We start from the raw sequence: 21,755 nt of genomic DNA, 5'->3' as shown, positions 1-21,755 counted from the left end.
GTGGTGTGTGTGTGTGTGTGTGTAATCATGTAGTTAAAACTACTGAATGTTTACTGTGTGCTAATAAGCATGTTACACTACTGCCCTTTGAGATAGGTACTTTTATTATCCCTGCTCTACATATGATGCACTGAGGAATAGAGAAATAACTATTCAAGGTTACCTAACTAGTAAGCAGCGGGACCATAATTTGGATTCAGGCAGTCTAACTCTAGCACCTGCCCTCCCAGTAAAATGATTATTGGAAATAACACCCCTAATTTCTTACCTCTGCAGAGTAGTTTTAAAAACATTTGCTATTGCATTTGTTCCTCAAAACTCTAGTAGGTAAGTTAGTTATTGTTATCCCAGTATAAAGGTAGGAATACTTTACTTGCTCAATTTATATACCTAGACACTGTCTTACCCAGGACTTTTTAAAAATATACATATTTTATTGATTTTTTTTACAGAGAATAAGCGAGAGGAATAGAGAGAAACATCGATGAGAGAGAAACATCGATCAGCTGCCTCCTGCACACCCGCTACGGGGGATGTGCCTGCAACCAAGGTACATGCCCTTGACTGAAATCAAACCCAGGACCCTTCAGTCCACAGGCCGATGCTCTATCCACTGAACCAAACTGGTCAGGGCTCCAGGACTTTTGAGTGAGATACAGTGCTTCTCATTAAAACTATAATTAATTAGTGATTATTGATACCTACAGCCTGACTAAAATTTTGACTTTAAATTTATGTATGCTATACTATATATATCATATATATGAAAACCACTGATATTTTCAACAGTGAAATTATACTTAATTATATATTTAATGAATCACCTTTCCTGATAAAATATTTGCACAAAAATAATTTTTAAAATTCAATATGTATATGAATAAATACTTGAGTAATAAAATTTATTGTAAATTTGGTTTGTTGTTTTTGTGTTTTACATTTTAATGTTTTTGAAAACATGGTTTACAGTCAATGTTTATAGTTAATATTTTTTATCCTGAAAAGTAATTGTATCAATGTTGCACCTTAAAATTGATAGATCTTAAAGAAACATAGTCTTTAAAATATAAACATACAAACTACTGAAAAATCTGGAGTGAATAGGCCCCATAAATATGTCACCTGGGAAGTATGAATGAGGTTGTGAAAGTTTATCACATAGTAAAATTTTGAGGAAAGATTTCTTGAGAAACAAAATGGTATCACAGGTTGCACATGTCACACTCTGTCCTTAATCTCTTAAGTGAATCTTTTTAATAACAGATGCCATGTGCAATTTTAGAGACAATAACTAGAAGTGTCACTAGATGGCACTATTATTCTTGATACTGTAGTGTAGGAACCTATTCCTTAAAATGAACTTCAGGGTGATAAAGCATGAATATGAATATGTAGAGGGACTAGTCCCAATAGTGCTGTAACTTTGTCATTGATAACAAAGTCTATTACAGTGACATTCATACTACCTCCTGAACCCTAAAATGCAAGAAGCAATCTCTAGGACTCCTTTTTACCATGCTGTATTCATTCCTTCATTCACTTACAAATACTTATTGTCTGCAAAGTACTGTGATCTCAGTGATGCTCTGGTTATTTTCACACTGAAGTAAGGACTTTTGTTGAAAATAGCTTTGTTCCCGTAAGACCTGAGTCTGCCACTTACTGACTGGGTCATCAGGTGAAAGTCACTATTACTATCATCACTTCTATTTTAGAGATGAGAAGACTATAGCACAGAACAAATAAATTTACGTGAAATGTTTTGTAAAATCATGCTATCTATATGAATATTAATACTCCTTCAAGAATGTTGAGAACTATTTCTATTAGTTCTATACAATATACTCTATTGAGCCACACAATCTAAGCTTATTAAGATTAGCCCCAACACAAATGACCATGGGACAGCTTCTTGGTGTAGCTGTTCCCTGCCTCTACCTACTCTTAGAAATACTATCAGAATAAAAAATGAAGTAGATAGGTCTGAAGTGTTTTGGCAGAAGGATACTTGAAGCATGCCGTGGGGTGTGTGTGGATGGGTGTGTTTGAATCTTAAAAAAAATTGTTTCAACCTATCTTGCAGGAAGCCAACCTAATCTTTTACAAGTCCCACTTCCACGGCAGTTGATTTTGCTCCCAGCACACAATACTGCCTTTCAGATTCTCATTCTGAATAAACATGATGCAATTGCATATTTCCTCATGGACATTGCTGACTAGCTCAGCAAAAAGAAATCTGAATGCTTTATTCACGTTGTGTAATAATCTGAGTATAAATTGACAATGGCTTATTTAAGAGTTGTGCTCATTGTACTCTTCTCTAGTAATCTTTTTATTTGTGATCTCTTTATTCAGTTCTCACTCTTTGAAGTGGATGTTGTGTTCTAGTGTTGCGGGAGATACAAAGATTCTGATCCTACTAGGTGTTATGCTAAGTGTTATGGATGCACGTAATAAAGGTTAGTTCTCTCTCTCTCTACCAGAATCCCCAAAACAGCTGCACTCTCTGGCTGGAGCTATGGCTGATGTCTTAGGAGTTCACTGAAGAGGTAAGATGTTTGTTTTTTTAAAAAGATGCTTCTCTAACAATGATGCTTGTATTCTCCGCATCACCCGTGTTTGCCTTCATAACAGCCAATTATATAGTTAAGAATTCAAGCAAACACATGAAAAGAAAAACAACCTTGATTTTAAAATTTTTATATTGAAAATACTCAAGATTTTCTGCTTACTTTAGCGACAGTTAAAGAAAGTCAGGGTATTATTTATGTTAAGTCCCTACCAGATTATAAACAGTTGAAAGGAGGGTGCACTTGCTGAAAGGCATCTTGACAGAGAAACTCCCACTTCTCAGGTTGGAAGACTGAGGCCTCCAATCTCGCAAGTCTCCCTTGAGGTGTTTTGCCAGTTGTGGCAGAACTAGTCTTCTCCTCCAGGCTCTTTCTATCTCCATGCCTCACCCAGTCTAGGATTGGCTCTCTCTACCCAACTCAAGACCTCTTCCCTTTGTTTTTAAATTGTCTTTGAGTTCACTATGCTTCCTCTCCCTTTCCCCCCACACAGTGTTTTTACAACTTGTGGCCCAAACTTTGAATGTAAATACAAAGAGACAAGAATCTTTAAACAGAGAAGCAAATAAGGAACAATTCCTACATTCGTGCAAACAAACAGAGCAATCTCAAAAGACAATCTAATGGCGAATTTTAACCAATGATTTCGAGAAACTTCCTAAGCAAAAAAGATTTATGTCTCAGTCTCTCTTCCTACCCTCATTTTAGGTCATAGTTCCCAGCTCTTAGGGAGAGGAAGTTAGGAGGTGTGTGCAGCACACTCCTTCTTGCACCATGTCACATTCCCATAACTTTTTTTCTGACTTTGTGAGTCTGGCTATTTCTTTCCCTGTTAAAAAGAAAAAAAGCATCTATAGCCCTGACCTTTTCATAAAACATCCACCCAAATTAGAACAGGACCCTCCTCCCTTTACCTAACAGGCTTGCCATTCCGATGTGCAATCCATGAAGAGTTGTTGGCTGTTTGATCTGAAGCAAATCCATCGCGTACTCCTCAGGGAAGGGGTCAAGGCAAACCCATTGTCAGTCCAAGATGGTCACACGGAAAGAGCTGCAAATCCAGGCTGGCCCTTCAAGCCGGCAGGATTGGCAGAGAGCCGAGTGAATAAAGTGAAATGGAAGGTAAATGGAGGCAACCAAATTACTACAAAGATGAAATAGACAAGGTTATCTTTAAAAGATGAAAAATAAGCACTTCTCCCCCCACAATCATGGGGCTTGAACACGTTAGTCTTCTTGCTTATCTTTTTGTGTGTGTTTATCCGTTTATAGGCATATGGTTTTTGTTGTGATTTTTTTTTCTTTTTTACCACCTGTATTCCAGATGTCTGTCACCATCCTGACTTTGCCACTTTCCTTGAATATTTCAAAACAGACCTCAATTTCAAACTCTCTTGTAACACGTTTTTCTTTTATTTCAAAAGATGTGTTTGATTTAGAAAATATAAAAACGTTGCCCTACTTTCTTTGCATTTGGGCTAAATTGGAAGTGGGCAGCAAAATGGGTGACCTCCTGATTAGAGGAAGAGATGTCAATCAAGAGGCTGCGGACAGTGCGGACTGTGGGGGAGTAGGGGCCAGGGCCAAGTGCATTGCCCCAAACTTTGTGCTTCATTGTGTCATGACGGCCAGGAATGACAGAAGGATATGGACATCTGAGGCTTCAGTTTAAAATAGAGTCCAGCCCTGGCCAGTATGGCTCAATTGGTTAGAGTGTCATCCTATACACCAAAAGGTTGTGGGTTCGATTCCTAGTCAGGGCACATACCTGGGTTGCGGGCTCAATTCCCTGTGGGGCATGTACAGAAGGCAACCAATCAATGTTCTCTCTCTCATCAATATTTCTCTCTCTCTCTCCCTCTCCCTTCCTCTCTCTCTAAAATCAATAAAAACATAGCAATAAATAAAACAAATAATTAATTTAATTTAATAGAGTCCATACTATATTAAGAAATCTACTTGCATATAATATGTGTTCTACACATGTGCGAACACACATGTATTCATGCAGACATACATTCATCAAACATCCCTGGAAAGACACAGGAAGCTTGTCACTGCTGAGATGGAAATCTGGTAGCCAGAGGTGTGAGGAGGACTCAATTTCACTGTAAACACTTTCTTTTTTAAAAATTTCAAACTTTTGCTTGCATTTCTCATTAAAAATTAAAACGTTTGGTAATCATAGCAAAAGAATATATCCCACAAGACTGGGCAAATCTAAAAGGAGTTCCCCCAAACCATTTCTCCCTTTGCATAGGACAAAGAAAATCCCAAAAACAAAACTAACCAACTAACTAAATAAATAAATAAAAGAAAATCCCACTTGTCACCCCAGTTTGAAGGGGGATTAACGTGGCATGTCTATACACCATGGTTCTTCTGCAGAGATCTTTAAGTGCTGAAGATATGTATGTAAGAGATGCATGTATGTTCCCATGTATGTAAGCAAATGGCTCTTGAATACCATGGGTTTGGCAGCTCCTGATAACAGTGCTGTGAGGACTCGGGTGTTTGCGTTGATTGGGCCTGGATGCCACCTTCCTGCCCCTGTTGTTGGGAGGCCATGTTCTTGGAAGGACCTGAATTAAGGCTAGAGAAGTGGGGATTGAGAAATGAATGAATTAGAACATACTGAAGGAGCAGATTGTGGAACCCTTATTTCCCCCTCCTCAGGCAGCAGAGGCAGGTGGAACATCCAGATACATAAAACCCTTTGGTTATGCCATCTTGATTCACTCTTTGCTGCCACCCTTGATGGGCAACCTGTCTAGATTCCTGAGACATGAATGCAAGCTTTTCTCTAATTGACAGTGATTACTTAATATCATTACATAATAGTATTCAATCAGCATTCAAATTTCCTCTATCATCTCCAAACAAAATTTTTTACAGCTGGTTTGTGCAAATCAGGATCCAAACAAGTCCCCACATTGTATCTTGTCAATAGAGCTCTTACTCTTTTTAAATCTATATGTTTTCTTCTCTCTTTTTTTCTTGCAATTTATTTGTTGACGTTATTGAGTGTCTTATCCTGTAGAGTAGTAGTTCTCAATTGAGTATACTTTAAAAGATAAACAATTCACTTGGGGATCTTGTTAAAAAGTAGATTCTGCTTTAGAAATATCTGGGACCCAAGGGTCTGCATTTCTAGCAAGCTCCCAGGTGAGGGTGGTGCTACTGGTCCACTCAGACTAGCAAACTCCAGAGCTGCCTGTAGTCTGGATTTTGATGATTTCATTCCCATGATGTCATTACCATGTTTCTCTGTCCTCTCTCAACTGGTGGTTAGCTCTTCTGGATTAGGTGCAAGTGACTTGTGTGTTAAGCATTCCTTTCTTGTGTAATCTTATTAATGTTCCTTCCAAAGTGTATACTTAAGCAATTTGAAAGTTTCCACTAGTACTTTTATAGCACCTCCAACTCCTTAATATTCTCTCCAATTTAAACTTTATGCCCAATTTATATGAACTGATTTAAAAAAGTACTTTTTAGGGAAAAGAGGGAATATATTTGGTAGTTGTGAAGGGAAAGGACATGCCAATTCGACGTGAAAGAAGGCCTAGATCGGGCGGAAGACAAGAATAAAAGCAATTATAAAATTTACTTGGGTAGAAGGAAGAGCCCTTGGGTAGGGGAATGAGGCAAGGTGAGGGCTGCCTGATAGAAGTGGGGGGTGGAGAGTGTGGAAAACAACTGCACACAGTGATCCTCAAAAGCCAGTCCAAATCCCAGAGGCACATGAGGGGCTTGTGAGAAATAGTTTCCTGTTCTGACCTATCAAATCAGAATCTCTGGAGAAAGAGCCCTGGAATATGATTGGCAGGTATCCCCTGGATGTCGTGTGGGTTTAGAAACCACTGAACTACATGTGGTGCCTTACATTTCCACAGTGCCTGTGGTTTACAATATACTTTCATTCTTGGTAGGCACTTGGTAGTCTATATATGTGTTATTTCACTTAATGGCCGAGACAGTAAAGCACAGTGGTTAAGCACTCCAACAAATGTAACCTCTGGGGAGGAGTGTGGGGTTTACACTATACATGGCACTATTTATATACCAATTACGCCCATAGAGTACCAGGCTCAGAAGGAATTGGATCTTGGACAAGAAAAATTGAAATAAAATTTGTAAATTATTTACAAGTTTTAGTATTCTGTTTTCAGTCATGAAACTAGACTTTACCCAAAAAGAAAAAAGACAGAGAAACATTTGCACACACTGGCGCGAGCTTGCTTGCCTACCATGATCCATGGGCCCTTGACCTTCCTGTGTCCTTGGTCTGGGTGTCTCACACAGCCCTAATTTGCAGCAAACTGCTGGCTTGATTATGAATATTATCTTTATATGGGCTTTGGTCACCCAGAGGGCAAACGGGTTTTCAAAAATTTGAAGGAGCCTCCTTGTTAAAATGTTTACATTATTTCCTTTTTACAGCCGCATAAGCCAACTGCACACATTGCTTCCTACTCTGCAGATTAAATTCCAGCTCCTCTTTCCTTGGCTTAAGCACTCATCACTTCCTTCTGATCCCGCCTGTTGTTTCTTTTCTTTTGTCACATCTGGCTCTGACCCAACAAGTTCAGCCTGCTTCTGAGAGTGTGTTTATTGGCCTTCCTAAGCACTTCGAGAAACCCTGTAGTGTTTCTACTGCAAGGGAACATTTAGATTACGGGAGGACTTGAATTGATGATGTTGGTTTTATTCATTACAGTTATTCTTTGGTTAGCATGTCCAATAACACGAATACATTTTAAAACCAATTAAGTTTTACAGATGTTCTAAAAAGTGCTCTTTTCCCATTGAGACTAAATGACATTTTGTTAAAAATGGAATGCCAACTTTATTCAATATTTTAAGCCAATAAAATGGAGGGAGGTCACTGGTGCCGCCTGCAAACCTTCCCATCTTCCCACCTCCTTCCTTATACATTGGAAAGTCATATAGTGCCTTCCATTGCCAATTTGAAATGATTCCTGAATTATCCACTCCCTCCTCCTCTGCTCATTGGGTCAAATGTTGAGAGTAAGGGGAAGGACTCAAATCAGACTTAGGTTTGAACCTCAGAAGTTTTTAGCTGTATGGGTTTGGATAAACTTGTAAACCTCTTTAAGCCTCATTTTTATCTTCTGTAAAATGGAGATATTAGCGTCCACTTTCAGAAGCATGTTGTGAGCATTGATTATTATAATCCATGGTAAGCACATAGTGTCTGGCTCACTATAAGTACTCAAGACACTTCGGTCATTAATATTTCTCCAAGTTTTGTTGATAAATATTCTGCCTTTTAGCACAGTATAATCATGAATTATAAAATCATTTTTGGTTAAAAAAATTGCTGGCAATAATATTATTACTGAGATAAGAAAAGACTAAAAACATAATCAATAAACTGAGTTAAAATTTTTCTTGACTTTGATACTATTTAATCCTATATGTTCCTTATTTATGCCTCTTACAGTCTTTGGAACACATGGACTGGCATTGTAAATTGACCTTGAAATGATTGTTGTGAGCCAAAACACAGACTAAGTCATATTACCCTGATAAAAGAATGGTCACATATTATCATCACAAAGGAATTCCCGAAGACCTGCTTATTTTAATTTTCTACTTAAAAATAAAATGCCACAAAGACAAGTATTTGTTTGATATAAAACATCAAACTCTCCCTTTCTATATATCCCAAGTCATTCAGTGAGGAAATGCTCTCTGACTTTGTTATAAAGTAATAAAATGCACATGACTAAAAAAATGTATAATAAATAAGGATGTAAAAGAAAAAGAACAAGTTTCCCTACCTGAGCCTCCTCTCCACTTCCCAGAGAGAACCAAGACTGACCATTATGTGTTTATCTTTCCAAAAGTCGTGTCATGTATATGCATAAGTATATATTCTGGAAGCTCTGTAGTTCAGCTTGGCTTCTGTGTTCTGCCAAATTCTGCTATTTGGTTTCATTTTAGATCTGTGGAAGATTGCATAGTCAACTGCCAATTTATCATCAATCCTGGCATTCTCAGTCTCTTGCATGATTAATTGTCATCTAGGTCAGGGGCTCTGCAATTTACCAACTTCAGGCCAAATCTGTTTTTTATAAATAAAGTTTTATTGCAACCCACCACATCCATTTGTTTAGAGAATTGTCTAGGACTACTTTCACACTGCGTGGCAGAGTTGAGTAGTTCAGAGATGGGCCTGCAAAGCTTACAATCTTTCCTATCTGGCCTTGTATAGAAAAGGTTTGTTCACCAATGATACACCTGATAAGGGGTTAATATCCAAAATTTGTAAAGAATTCATACACTTCAACCTCCCCAAAACAAACAATCCAATTGAAAAATGGACAAAGGACCTGAATAACACTTCTCCAGGAGGGCATACAGATGGCAATAGACATATGAAAAGATGCTCGATGTCACTAATCATTGGAGAAATGCAAATTAAAACCACAACTAGATATCACCTCACACCTGCCAGAATGGCTATCATCAATAAATCAACAAGCAACAAGTGTTGGCAAGTATGTGGAGAAAAGGGAACCCTTGTGCACTGTTGGTAGGAATGCAGATTGGTGCAGCCAGTATGGAAAACATTATAGATATCCCTCAAAAAATTAAAAATAAACTGCCTTATGACCCAATGATTCCACTTCTGAGTATATGTGCAAAGAAACCCAAACACTAATTCAAACAGATATATGCACCCCTACTTACAATAGCCAAGCTATGGAAGCACCCAAGTGCCATCAATAGACAAGTGGATAAAAAAGAGGTGGTACATATATGCAATAGAATATTAGTCATTGACTGAGGACAAGTTGAAGGAACATCTATTAGTTAGAAATGAACTTGACTTTGGGGGAGGAAACTCAAAGTAGCAGCGGCTTAAATCAGAAAGAATTTTGTTTCTCTCTCACTCAGAAGTCTGCACCAGCCATCACAGTTAATATGATCTTCTGTAGTGTTTCAAGTTCAAGTTTACCCTGTGGGCCCAGATGGTCACTCTAATTCCAACCATCACCTCTACTTAGTCAGGAATAAAGAGAGAAGAGGAAAGGGGAATGCCCTCTCTAAGCACTTTCCCACAAATTGTACACGTAACTTCATCTTATCGCTCATTGCCCAGAATGTAAAACCTATGTTGTTGTACCTAGCTACAATATTGGCTTGGAAATGGTTTTTTTGAGGGGCGGCTTTGTGCCCAGTAAAAATATATATTCTAAGGAAGGAGGGAATTGCAGACAGTGAGTTCTGCAAGGATGAGGGGCTAGTAAGAGGAGAGGAGGAGCTTCAGCTAGGGCATGGGCTCTCATGACTGTTGGATCTGGTCATTGCTCTTTTGCTATCCTTGGGTTAAAACTCCTGTACCAAAATTCATTACATTGTATTGGTAGAGTATATTTACTTTTAGATTATGACGTTCTCCAGTTAAGAGTAGAACCATGAAGCCTTTGTTTGCAGCCAAGGAGAAAGGTAGGCATTTATTTCCTCTTCTTCACCTCTGTTTCACCTGCCAATGCCTCTCCCTGGCAACCATGCTGCCACTCCCCTAGCGATGAGGAACAAAAAGATAAACGAAGCGTGTGGGTTTTGATAATCTACAGTCAGGAATGTGTATTTCTTTCTTGTTAACTTCATTTAATTTTAGAGGAGATTCTGTGATCTAGCTCACAAGTTTCTCATCTTATCCCCAAGTTGTCTTCAAATATCCCTAGATGGAGACAAAATGGGTAACTGTATATTGAGTGGATACATTTGTCAGAATAAGAAAACCCATCTCGCCCGCGTGGCTCAGTGGTTGAGCATCACGGTTCGATCCCCAGTGTGGGATGTGTAGGAGGCAGCCAATCAATGATTCTCTCTCATCATTGATGTTTCTGTCCCGCTCTCCCTTCCTCTCTGAAATCATTACAAATATATATATTTTTAAAAAATCTCTTTAATGGCTCTCATGTCTCCCTAATGGAAGCTCTGATGGGCAATGAATGACTCTTAACTATCCAAAGATACACAGTTATATTTTTCTTAGGAAACTAATTACCACATTATTTATAAAATTAAAAATTTACTGAGAAGTAATAATACGCTCCTCTCCTGTGCCATCAGCTATTTTCCAGCTCCTAACTCTGTTGGTTATGGTAACCCAAAAGTATTTTTATTAAATAAATGAAGGCATTTTATGACACTTTAAAATACACCTTCAGGGAAGCTTTAAAAACTCTCTTACTGATGTATTTTACTACACGATATTCATCTTTTATATTTTCCTCCTTAGTTAGCTGTCTCCTAAAACATCAGCCTGGCCTAAAGTGATAATCTGACTAATTAGAAAGGCCTGATTAGAGTGAATAAAAATAAATATAACAGTTATTACTAACATATACTGAGCCCTAAACAATAGTACCCTTACTTAAGCACAACTTAGTGCTACACAGGTGGCTGGAACCCAGAGCAAACCTATGCAGACAGGGTAAGGGGATGCAAGCTCCCTACAGACAGTAGCCAGAGTTTTATTCTCATCAGCGTAATAACAAAACAATGTTGAACAAAACATTATTCAAGGATTTCCTGTGCATATCAATTTTCATTTTTGCTTCAACATTTTGAATGTATACTGAAGACCGATGTTATCATTTCACACCAGATCTTTGCTACTCACTACAATACTACGTGACGTTTACATTCAACTGTTTTCTGAGCCTTTCCATTAAAGTCCTAGTTCTCTGACCCTTAGTGGCTGGGTAGGCACACCTGTCTTTGTCATTGCCACCTCCAGCCTCTAGAAAGTTATTTCTTAGCTTCCTTCAACATGGTGGAAAGGATATTGCAGTTGGAGTTTTCTCAGAACCTGAAACCCTACAGCCCCGGAGGGGATCTGCTCTGGGTAGGTGGAACCACATGAGGTCAACTGATGGCCAGATGCCACACACTGGGCTGTGCTGTACCTGGTGGGCTCCTGCATCCCATTGTTCTCCCATACCAGACAACTCCCTTTGGAAAGGGTCCGATTTCAGCACAGGATTTCTGAGTAATTACTTCAGACTTTAAGCAAATCCATTTTATGACCTGCTTTCTCCCTAAAGTCTTTCTTCATGCTCACACTCTACAATCTTACTGCATTTATCCTTAATTGTTAAATAAGAAACAATCATGTTTCAATATATGTATTCTTAGATGTTATATACACATTTTGGTGACTATGTAGAGGTAGGCACTGATTTCAGGTATAAGCAGCAAGAAATATAGCAGGTATGAAAAACAGAATTTCAGACTAAAAAAAATGGATGTGCTCCTGTAATTTTTTCCTCCTTCTGCATTGTTAAGTTTTCTCTGATCTTTAGAGCATGACAAGTTCAAGCACAAAGAAACTATAAAAAGAGAAGCCTAGAAAAAGGAGATATATTAAGTCTAAGATCTTTCACACAATAATTTTTTAAAAGAACACAGTGAACAAGGAAGATAAGTTAAAATATAACAAGAAGATTGTTTTAATTGAATAGATTAAAACATGTTTAACCCTCTTCCTTTTCTAGCCCACCACCCCATATGATCAGCTGTGGGGCTTTTTGCTTGTTTTATATTTTGTTGTTGTTTTTAATAACAGTAATCTTTGATGTTAAAGGCCAGAATAGTGGTTAGCTTTATGGGATATTGACAGAAGGTGGCCTGAGGTAGCCTGCTGGGTGCTTGATCTGGGTGGTGGCTACATGGTGTGTGTGTGTATGTGTGTGTGTGTGTGTGAGAGAGAGAGAGAGAGAGAGAGAGAGAGAGAGAGAGAGAGAGGGAGGGAGAGGGAGAGAGAGAACTCATCAAGCTGAACACTTATGACTTGGCCTATTACTAAGCGTAAGTTATATTCCATAAAGAATTTATAAAGCAGTGACGGTTTGACCTAAACTAGCTTATTAAGAGGTCCAAAGAGCATATCTAATCACCTTGGTGCAATGCACTGCGCTGCCTAACAGCTCACATGGTATGTTTCGGGGCACAGTGTTGGACCCGCACTGCAGGTCTACCCAGGTGCCAGTGAATCAATCAGGTTAGTGTCTACACACCAGAAGTAACCTCAGTGTAAAGGGGATTGTTTTTTCCATGCATTTAGGCCAATTCAAAATTATTAAATGGAAAACATTTAATAACCATGAGGTAATTTTCAATATATGTAAAGTATCATATTTTTCAGGAAATGGTTAACAATGAAATCTAATTAATTGGAATTTCAGGTGCATTTTGGAGCAATTTCCCAGATGCCACAACATCAAAGTAGCAAAGTGCAAGGGTCAGTAGCTGGACCAGAGGTCAGGTAACCTGACTTCTCCTCCTACCCTTGTCACCAGGTTACTCAATCACTTCACCCAAGTCACCTGATCATTCCATCTCTGACCCTCAATTTTCTTACTTATGAAGGGGGATCATAACTCTAAAATTATGAGACTAAACAATTTTGAATTTTACAAACTTTTTGAATGGATATATTGAATGCACCCAAAGGAGAGGTGTTTCTTTAAAAAAAAAAAAAAAAAAAAAAAAAAAAAAAAAAAAAAAAAAGACATGTACATAGTAAAAAAGAAATTCAGACAGTACAGAAAGATATAAAATGAAGTCTCCCTTTACCAACATCTAGTCCTCTGGACTATATTGACCGAATATAATTAGACTATTTTGATTAAATATAAAGTATACTTATCCTCCAAGAAATCTTTATGTAAATATCAATGTATATGTATCTATACTTTACAAATGACATCACACTAAACACTGTCTATATTTTGCTTTTGTCTACACTTAATAACATATCTTAGAGATCTTTCACATGAAACATACAAATTTACCTATTCAGGTTTAACAGGTTCACATTATTTCATTGTGTTTCATAATTTATTTAATCAGTCTCCTACTGATGAATGTCTGGGTTATTTCTAAAATTTTGTTATTACAATTAATGCTGTAATAAACATCTCTCTATGCATAAAAAAAGGACATGCTATTGAAAATATATCCCATAAAGTAAATAGCCAGTAGTACAGCAGTTCTCAACCTGTGGGTCGCGACCCCTTTGGGGGTCGAACGACCCTTTCACAGGGGTTGCCTAAGATCATTGGAAAACACATATATAATTACATATTGTTTTTGTGATTAATCACTATGCTTTAATTATGTTCAATTTGTAACAATGAAATTGGGGTCACCACAACATGAGGAACTGTATTAAAGGGTCGCGGCATTAGGAAGGTTGAGAACCACTGCAATAGTAGAATTACTGGCTCAAATGATAAGCACATTTTGTATTTTGGTAGGCTGTGTTAAATTACCCTTCCAAAAGATTTACTAATTTATTCTTCAGCCCAACCCTGTGTTAGATTGCCTATTTCCTCCCTCTCTTGCCAACACTGGGCATTATCAATCTTTTACATTTTTGGTCAATTATACATAAAAGTGTGGTGAGGCATAAATTTTAATGTCAGAATTAAGTGATGTAAAATTACTAATCTTAATGTATTTCCTTATATTTGGTCCAGCAGAGAGGTCACTTTCATCTTTAAGAGTTTCTTGCTTTTCATTTTTCAACCTGTCAATTTCTTCCATGATAACTTTAAAAGTTTAACAATTAACCAGGTTTGCTTATTTTACTAAAAACTAGCAAGACACATCTTTCATTTGCATTATGTTTCAGTCCCTCATTTAGTTCCAGAAAATTTGCCCTAATGGGAACATCTTCTGCAATGCAGCTGATATGGATGAAAACATAATGTGTACTTCAATGGATACATTGTGTCCTAAGACTTGAACAGTGAGTGATATGGCAGCTCCCAGAACAACCAGGTTGAAAGAAAGAACAGATTATGCTTTGTAGAATATGTACAGTTTTCCCAGGTAACTCATTGTAGATTTTTCTCCCTGTTCTGGCAGGGTTGTTCCTAACATGCTATTATTGCTTTATACAGAAGTGTAAGTGTTGAATAGCAACCATGTGATTTTGCATCTGGCTTCCCAGGCTTCCATGAACATAGTAGGAACATATCTACTTACAGAAAGGATGAGAACCAAGATGGCGGCATAGGTAAACACCGGAGTTAGCTGCCTCGAACAACCACTTCAAAAATACAACTAAAAGAATGGACATCACCCAGAACCACAGGAAGACTGGCTGAGGGGAAATTCTTCAACAAGAAGGAAAGAGAACAGCATACGAGACTCAGAGGAGGCGCAGTGCGGAAAATACAAAGGTGCGGAGGTACGCGCGGAGCGGGCTGGTAGCTGAGGGCGCGGTTGTCGTTTTCAATCGGGAGGGAGTCTCAGATTCTGAGCTCCAGTTCTGGGCGAGTCTCTAGGGACCCAGACTCAAACAGGAGAAGCGGGACTGTCTGGCATCGGTTGGAACGCGAGGGCAGCTTTCTCTCTAAGGTTTGCAGCGGTTGCTGGGACTCTGAGAGGCAGAGCCTCTGGGGACGGGACTGAGAGCAGCCATAACTGCTCCCTCCACCCGCTCTGTTGATCCCGTACGACCCGCCCCGCCCAAGCCCTGCGCAGAGCCATTTGCCAGATAGCCTCAGGCACAGGCTAGATTAGCACCTCCCTAGAGGACAGAAGTTTTCCCACTGCAGACACAGCTGATTCTCACAGCCAGTTGGCCTGGAGGTCAAATCCCCCTAGTATTAACTACAACAATCAAGGCTTAACTACAACAAGACTGTGCACAAAGACCACTAGGGAGTGCACCAAGAAAGCATAAAAAATGCGGAGACAAAGAAACAAGACAAAACTGTCAATGGAGAATATTGAGTTCAGAACCACACTTTTAAGGTCTCTCAAGAACTGTCTAGAAGCCGCCAATAAAGTTATTGAGATCCTCAAGAAATCTAATGAGACCCTCGATATTATGATAAAGAAACAACTAGAAATTAAACATACACAGACTGAAATAACAAATATTATACAGACTCCCAACAGCAGACCAGAGGAGCGCAAGAATCAAGGCAAAGATTTGAAATGCGAAGAAGCAAAAAACACCCAACCAGAAAAGCAAAATGAAAAAAGAATCCGAAAATATGAAGGTAGTGTAAGGAGCCTCTGGGACAGCTTCAAGCGTACCAACATCAGAATTATAGGGGTGTCAGAAGATGAGAGAGAGCAAGATATTGAAAACCTATTTGAAGAAATAATGACAGAAAACTTCCCCCACCTAGTGAAAGAAATAGACTTACAGGTCCAGGAAGGGCAGAGAACCCTAAACAAAAGGAATCCAAAGAGGACCACACCAAGACACATCATAATTAAAATGCCAGGAGCAAAAGACAAAGAGAGAATCTTAAAAGCAGCAAGAGAAAGAAACTCAGTTACCTACAAGGGAATACCCATACGACTGTCAGCTGATTTCTCAACAGAAACTTTGCAGGCCAGAAGGGAGTGGCAAATATTCAAAGTGATGAATGCCAAGAACCTACAACCAAGATTACTTTATCCAGCAAAGCTATCATTCAGAATTGAAGGTCAGATATAGAGCTTCACAGATATGGAAAAGCTAAAGGAGTTCATCACCACCAAACCAGCATTATATGAAATGCTGAAAGGTATCCTTTAAGAAGAGGAAGAAGAAGAAAAACGTAAAGATACTAATTATGAACAACAAATATGCATCTATCAACAAGTGAATCTAAGAATCAAGTGAATAAATAATCTGATGAACAGAATGAACTGGTGATTATAATAGAATCAGGGACATAGAAAGGGAATGGACTCACTATTCTTGGGGGGAAAAGGGGTGTGGGAGATGCGGGAAGAGACTAGACAAAAATCATGCACCTATGGATGAGGACAGTGGGGGGGTAAGGGCAGAGGGTGGGGTGGGAACTGGGTGGAGGGGAGCTATGGGGGGAAAAAAAGAGGAACAAATGTAATAATCTGAACAATAAAGATTTAATTAAAAAAAAAAAAAGAAAGGAAAAATGACACTTAGCAACAACAAATGATGGTTTCAAAGTCATTAGGTTGAAACCAATGAAATACAATTTCAGACTTGAAAACCTTCAATGCCCTGACAATTATCACACATTATTAACTTTCACTATTCCTACAAGAAAATTTTGTGAATCTCTAGAATTTTTATGTCTTTCCTTTGAGCTATAAAAATAAGCATCTATTTGCCAGGAACAAATTGCCAGAGTTCACTGATACTGTCATTTAAAGCCTCTAAAAAGTATCTGAGAATATATTGACCAAAGGTAAGATTTTTAAAACAACCACAATGAAACCTGGAAAAGAAGAGATAAAGGAAAGAGATGAGGAAGGAAGGAAGGAAGGAAGGAAGGAAGGAAGGAAGGAAGGAAGGAAGGAAGGAAGTTCTCAATGGAAGAATGGGTGAAGGAATGAATGCACAAATGAATAAGTGAATGCCTACTCACATCTTTTTTTAAAATTAAATTTATTGAGGCAACATTGATTAATAAAATTATATAGGTTTCAAATGTACAATTCTATAATATATTATCTGCATATTACATTGTCTTAGTATACCAATGTCAAATCTCCTGTCAAATCATATATATAAACTAGAGGCCTGGTGCATGAAATTTGTGCACTCGGGGAGGTGGGAGGGAAATCCTTCAGCCAGGCCTGCACCCTCTCGCAGTCCAGGAGCCCTCAGAGGATGTCTGGATGATGGCTTAGGCTAGCTCCCCAGCAGTAGGGCATCCTTAGTGCTGCTGCGGAGGTGGGAGAGGCTCCCACCACCACCACTACACTCATCAGTCATGAGCCCGGCTTCTGGCTGAGTGGTGCTCCCCCTGTGGGAGCTCACAGACCACCAGGGGGCAGCTCCTGTGTTGAGCATCTGCCTCCTGGTGGTTAGTGCGCATCATAGTGACCAGTCGTTCCCCCGTTCGGTCGATTTGCATATTAGCCTTTTATTATGTAGGTTATATAGGATATCGAATAAATACATTCAGAAATGTACATGTAAAAATTAATAAGTATTGGTTGCTAATACCTTGCTGAACATGTTAATTCTTACTAAACAATTAGTTACTGATGTGATAAAGATAGAACTGAAAAAAAACTTTTATACATACTCCTTCCCAGAGACTATTTCTAATTACACTGACTTATTTTCTATCTGGTTTTTAATCTGGAGAGATTTTCCTAATGAGTTTATAGATTATATTTTGAAGATACTCTTCTTTCTATGAATTGAGTAGCTACTAAAAAAAAAAATAAATACCTTAAGGTTTTGTGAATTACAGAGATCTATGGGTTATCCTTTTTATCCAATAAAATCTTTTAAATAAAGTAAGTATCTTCTTTTATCTATTAGTATTGACTATTCTAGGATGCTATTAAGACAACCCTACTCTAAAACCTTTGATTTTTATAACATGGAGTGCAATGTATTTTATTTAACCCAATAAAATATAATTAATGTATTTAGTTTTTGAAGAGTCAATATAATAATTTAAATCATATGCCCATAGGCTACCTTATAATTTTAGTTTCCTATCCTTCTAATGAGTAAAGAAAGCAGCTGTTTATTCATTCTTGGCAAAGAAAATTTGTTGGTATTGTATTCTGAATGTTACTTTTGTAAATACAAAATCTGGCAGCATTTTAATTTCAAATTATCACATGTACTGGAATGAATGTTTAGAGAGACAACTGCCAATTTTGAAGGGCTACTGAAGGTACTAAAATATTCATCAAACAAGAGGTCTGCCAAACACTTTCAAAGTCCAACTCATTCCTCAAATTACACACTAGACATAGAAGATTTAGGAACTGTTAACAAAATGAGAATATTAGTTACTTAGACAGTTTGTTTGAAATCTGAACTACTGAAACTGGAAGTAGCTATAGCCTCATCCAAGGTTAGGAGTCAATGAGAAAGTGTCTTTCCAGAATAAGTAGAATTCTAAATATGATTCAGTGACCACCATCACTGCAAAGCTGGCCAACTGGGAGTTTGGAAGAGTGGAGAAACTTAAGGATTCTAAAAGAGACCCCTAAAAATAGTCAAATTTATCAAGATTAGGCTTGTGAATTATTCACTCATTCATTAAATAAAGATGAAGTATCTATTATACTTGCTCGTCAAACTATCTCCATGAATGCAGCCGCTTTGAGGCCAGTGATGGATTTGTTGTTGTTGTTTTAATCAGGAACAAAGCTACTTGCACCACATGCTTTCTCATTGTTTATAATGTAGGTGATTTCTGCCAGTTTTGCCAATCCAAACCCTTTTCCACCTTAATGCTCCCCAAACTCACACCATGCCCTATCCTTCCTTTTTATAATACATATATTTTAAAATTTGTTTTTATTGATTTTTTAATATAAACTCTTTATTTGATTTTTTTTTTTAAGAGAGAGAAGAAGGGAGAGGGAGAGAGAAATAAAAACATTAATGATCAGAGAAAATCATTGATTGGCTGCCTCCTGCATGCCCCTACTGGGGATGGAGCCTGCAATCTGGGCATGTGCCCTGACCGTGAATCAAACCAGCGACCTCTTGGTTCCTGGGTGGATGCTCAACCACTGAGTCACAAGGGCCAACAACCCACCTCACCCCCCTTTCTTAAAAAACACAGACACACAAACTGGTCTGAGATCATTGGCTCTCAATCTTGTCTGCAAATTAGAATCATGTGAAAAGTTTTTAAAATATATAAAGCCTGGGCCCACCCTTAGAGATTCTAGTTTAACTGCTCTGAAGTGAGGCCCAAGCAGGAGCATGTTTTAGAAGTTTCCCCAGATGATTCTAATGTGTAGCCAGCGGTGAAAGCCACTACCTTAGATCTCTGCTTTTCCTGCGGAATCTCTTCCTCTGCCCCGCCCCCGCCCCTCCCTCCAGCCCCAATCCATCTCACAAGGGCCTACTCAACAACATTCCACAGCAACCCAAGCATCACCTCACCTCTGAGTCATTTCCAGACTGCCCCAGGAAGGAAAGCCTCTCTCTCGGTGCCCCATTATGTATTCTGCAGAATTCCATCACAGCACCTATAAGTTGATGAACTTTTTTCATGGGCAAGTCTCTGCTTCCACTGGACAGTGAACTTGTGAGTAGGATTTGTCTACTTACTCCCACCCCCACCCCCACCTTCGTGTCACTATACATTGCCAGAAGGAATGAGGGACAAATACAAACTGCTTTTAGAATTCCATCTGCCCTGGTTTAAACTTGCAGAATCCCTTGGGGGAGTATTTCCAAGGCTACTGGTATTCCAAAGACCCATACATTCTTCAAATTCTCCATTGGAAACCTGTAGTGGAGGCAGGTGATAGTGAGGACAGGGGAGGAGATGTCCAAGGTTGTAAAAATCCACCTTTAGGCCCAGCTGTTGGGACACTCCCTTGGGGTCTTTGTAGTCCAGGCACTGTTCCACAAGATGGTATTTTCCCCCAGCTTTATAGAGGTATAATTGACAAATAATCATTTGGTATTTTTAAAAATATCATTTTTTTAAACCTTCATGACAATCATATAAAATAGTAGCACATACAAAATAGTCCCTGTGGCAAGTTGAGTCCTCTAGAAGCAGAAAGTGAGACAGAGTTTGGGGTGCAGGATGTTTATTAGGGGTCAATGCCTATGAAAGGAAGATCCAAGAGAAGCAGGATTGGACAGAGGGAGAAGTTGAATTTGATTCAGGCCTGAAAAAGCATTGGTCAATTTGGTAGGGAACTCTAGAGCAAGTGCTACCCATCAGACTTGCCCTATATTGGGCTAAAATGGCCAGGCCTTTATACCCTGCTGTGCTCAGCCGTTGGATTTGGGCTGCCCTAGGAAGGGCCTGACCTTGGACAAAACAGCAGTCTGCAGCTGATGACCCTGAAAGAGCCAGGCAGCTGACCACTCCCCACATCTGGTACATTGAAAGGGGATGTGAGGGGGGCATCTTTGTGTCCACCACCTACCTCCATGGTAATTAAGTTCCATGAGGGCAGAGACTCATCCTATATAATAAAAGCCTAATATGCTAAGTGTCCAGTTGTCTGTTCAACCAATCAAAGTGTAATATGCTAATGATAAGCTAAGGCCTCTCAACCGCTCACTATGATGTGCACTGACCACCAGGGGGCAGGCGCTCCAACTGGTAGGTTAGCTTGCTGCTGAGGTCTGGCCGATCAGCACTGAGCAAGATTGGCTGGACACACCCTGGAGCCCTCCCTCAGTCCCTCCCTGGCTGGCCAACCTCCCATGTCCTTCCCTGGCCCCAATTTTGCACTGGTGAGGTCCCTCAGCCTGGCCTGCACCCTCTCGCAATCTGGGACCCCTAGGGGGATGTTGGAGAGCTGGTTTCAGCCCGATCCTGCAGACCAAGCCAATGGACCCCACTGGTGTACGAATTCATGCACCGGGCCTCTAGTTCTCTATAATTACTGATATAGTGCCAGCATGTAGAACATGGCCTGGTTCATAGTTGGGCTCAGTAAGTGTTGATTGAATGATTGAATAAAAGAAAGAAAGGAAGGATGGAAGGAAGGAAGAGGGGAGAGGGAGAGAGAGAGAGAAGGAGGGAGGGAGGGAGGGAGGAAGGAAGGAATCAGTTACTAGATTGGAGACTTTATTAAGATAATATGTGAAATGGTGCTTTAATAATTTTATCCCAATGAATAATAGAGCTCCTTTGATCATTCGACATGAAAAAGTTTCCATCAGTTTTCCCCACTCCTGTTATGTTATGGAACCATAGAATAACAGCATAATGATGCATCTAACAACCTGAAAAAGTCTGTGTTCTCTTCAGCCAGATTTCCTTTTAGACAGTGTCTTAGTCTGCTTGAGCTGCCATAACAAAATACTGTTGTAGAGTGGGGGTCTCTCCCCTACTCTCCTTCATTCTGATCCCATGCTGTGCAGGGAAGTCCAGTACTGTAAGGAAGTTTCTTCATGGATTTGCCTTCTGGGAATAAATGTGCCAATCAGCAAACATGAGTATCTGCCCCACACATGTGTCTATCACTTAGTATTTTATTTTAATTACTCAATTGATACTATTTGATATTCTTTTTTACACATCTATCTCTTGTGAATTTGATTAGTGTGAGTCAGATCTGAGAAACTGTTCACCTCTGGATCCCCTGACAATGTCATAACTCTACAAAGAAGAAACCTTAGACTGGACACAGAGAGGACACCTCTGTGATGCTGTAAGGGGAACACTCCTTTTGGTAGTGCCTCATGCTTAC

Source organism: Myotis myotis, unplaced genomic scaffold (genome assembly GCF_014108235.1).
Source record: "Myotis myotis isolate mMyoMyo1 unplaced genomic scaffold, mMyoMyo1.p scaffold_m19_p_9, whole genome shotgun sequence".
Classification (NCBI taxonomy): Eukaryota; Metazoa; Chordata; class Mammalia; order Chiroptera; family Vespertilionidae; genus Myotis; species Myotis myotis.
The sequence above is the reverse complement of the archived record's forward strand: the minus strand, read 5'-3'. Positions refer to the sequence as shown.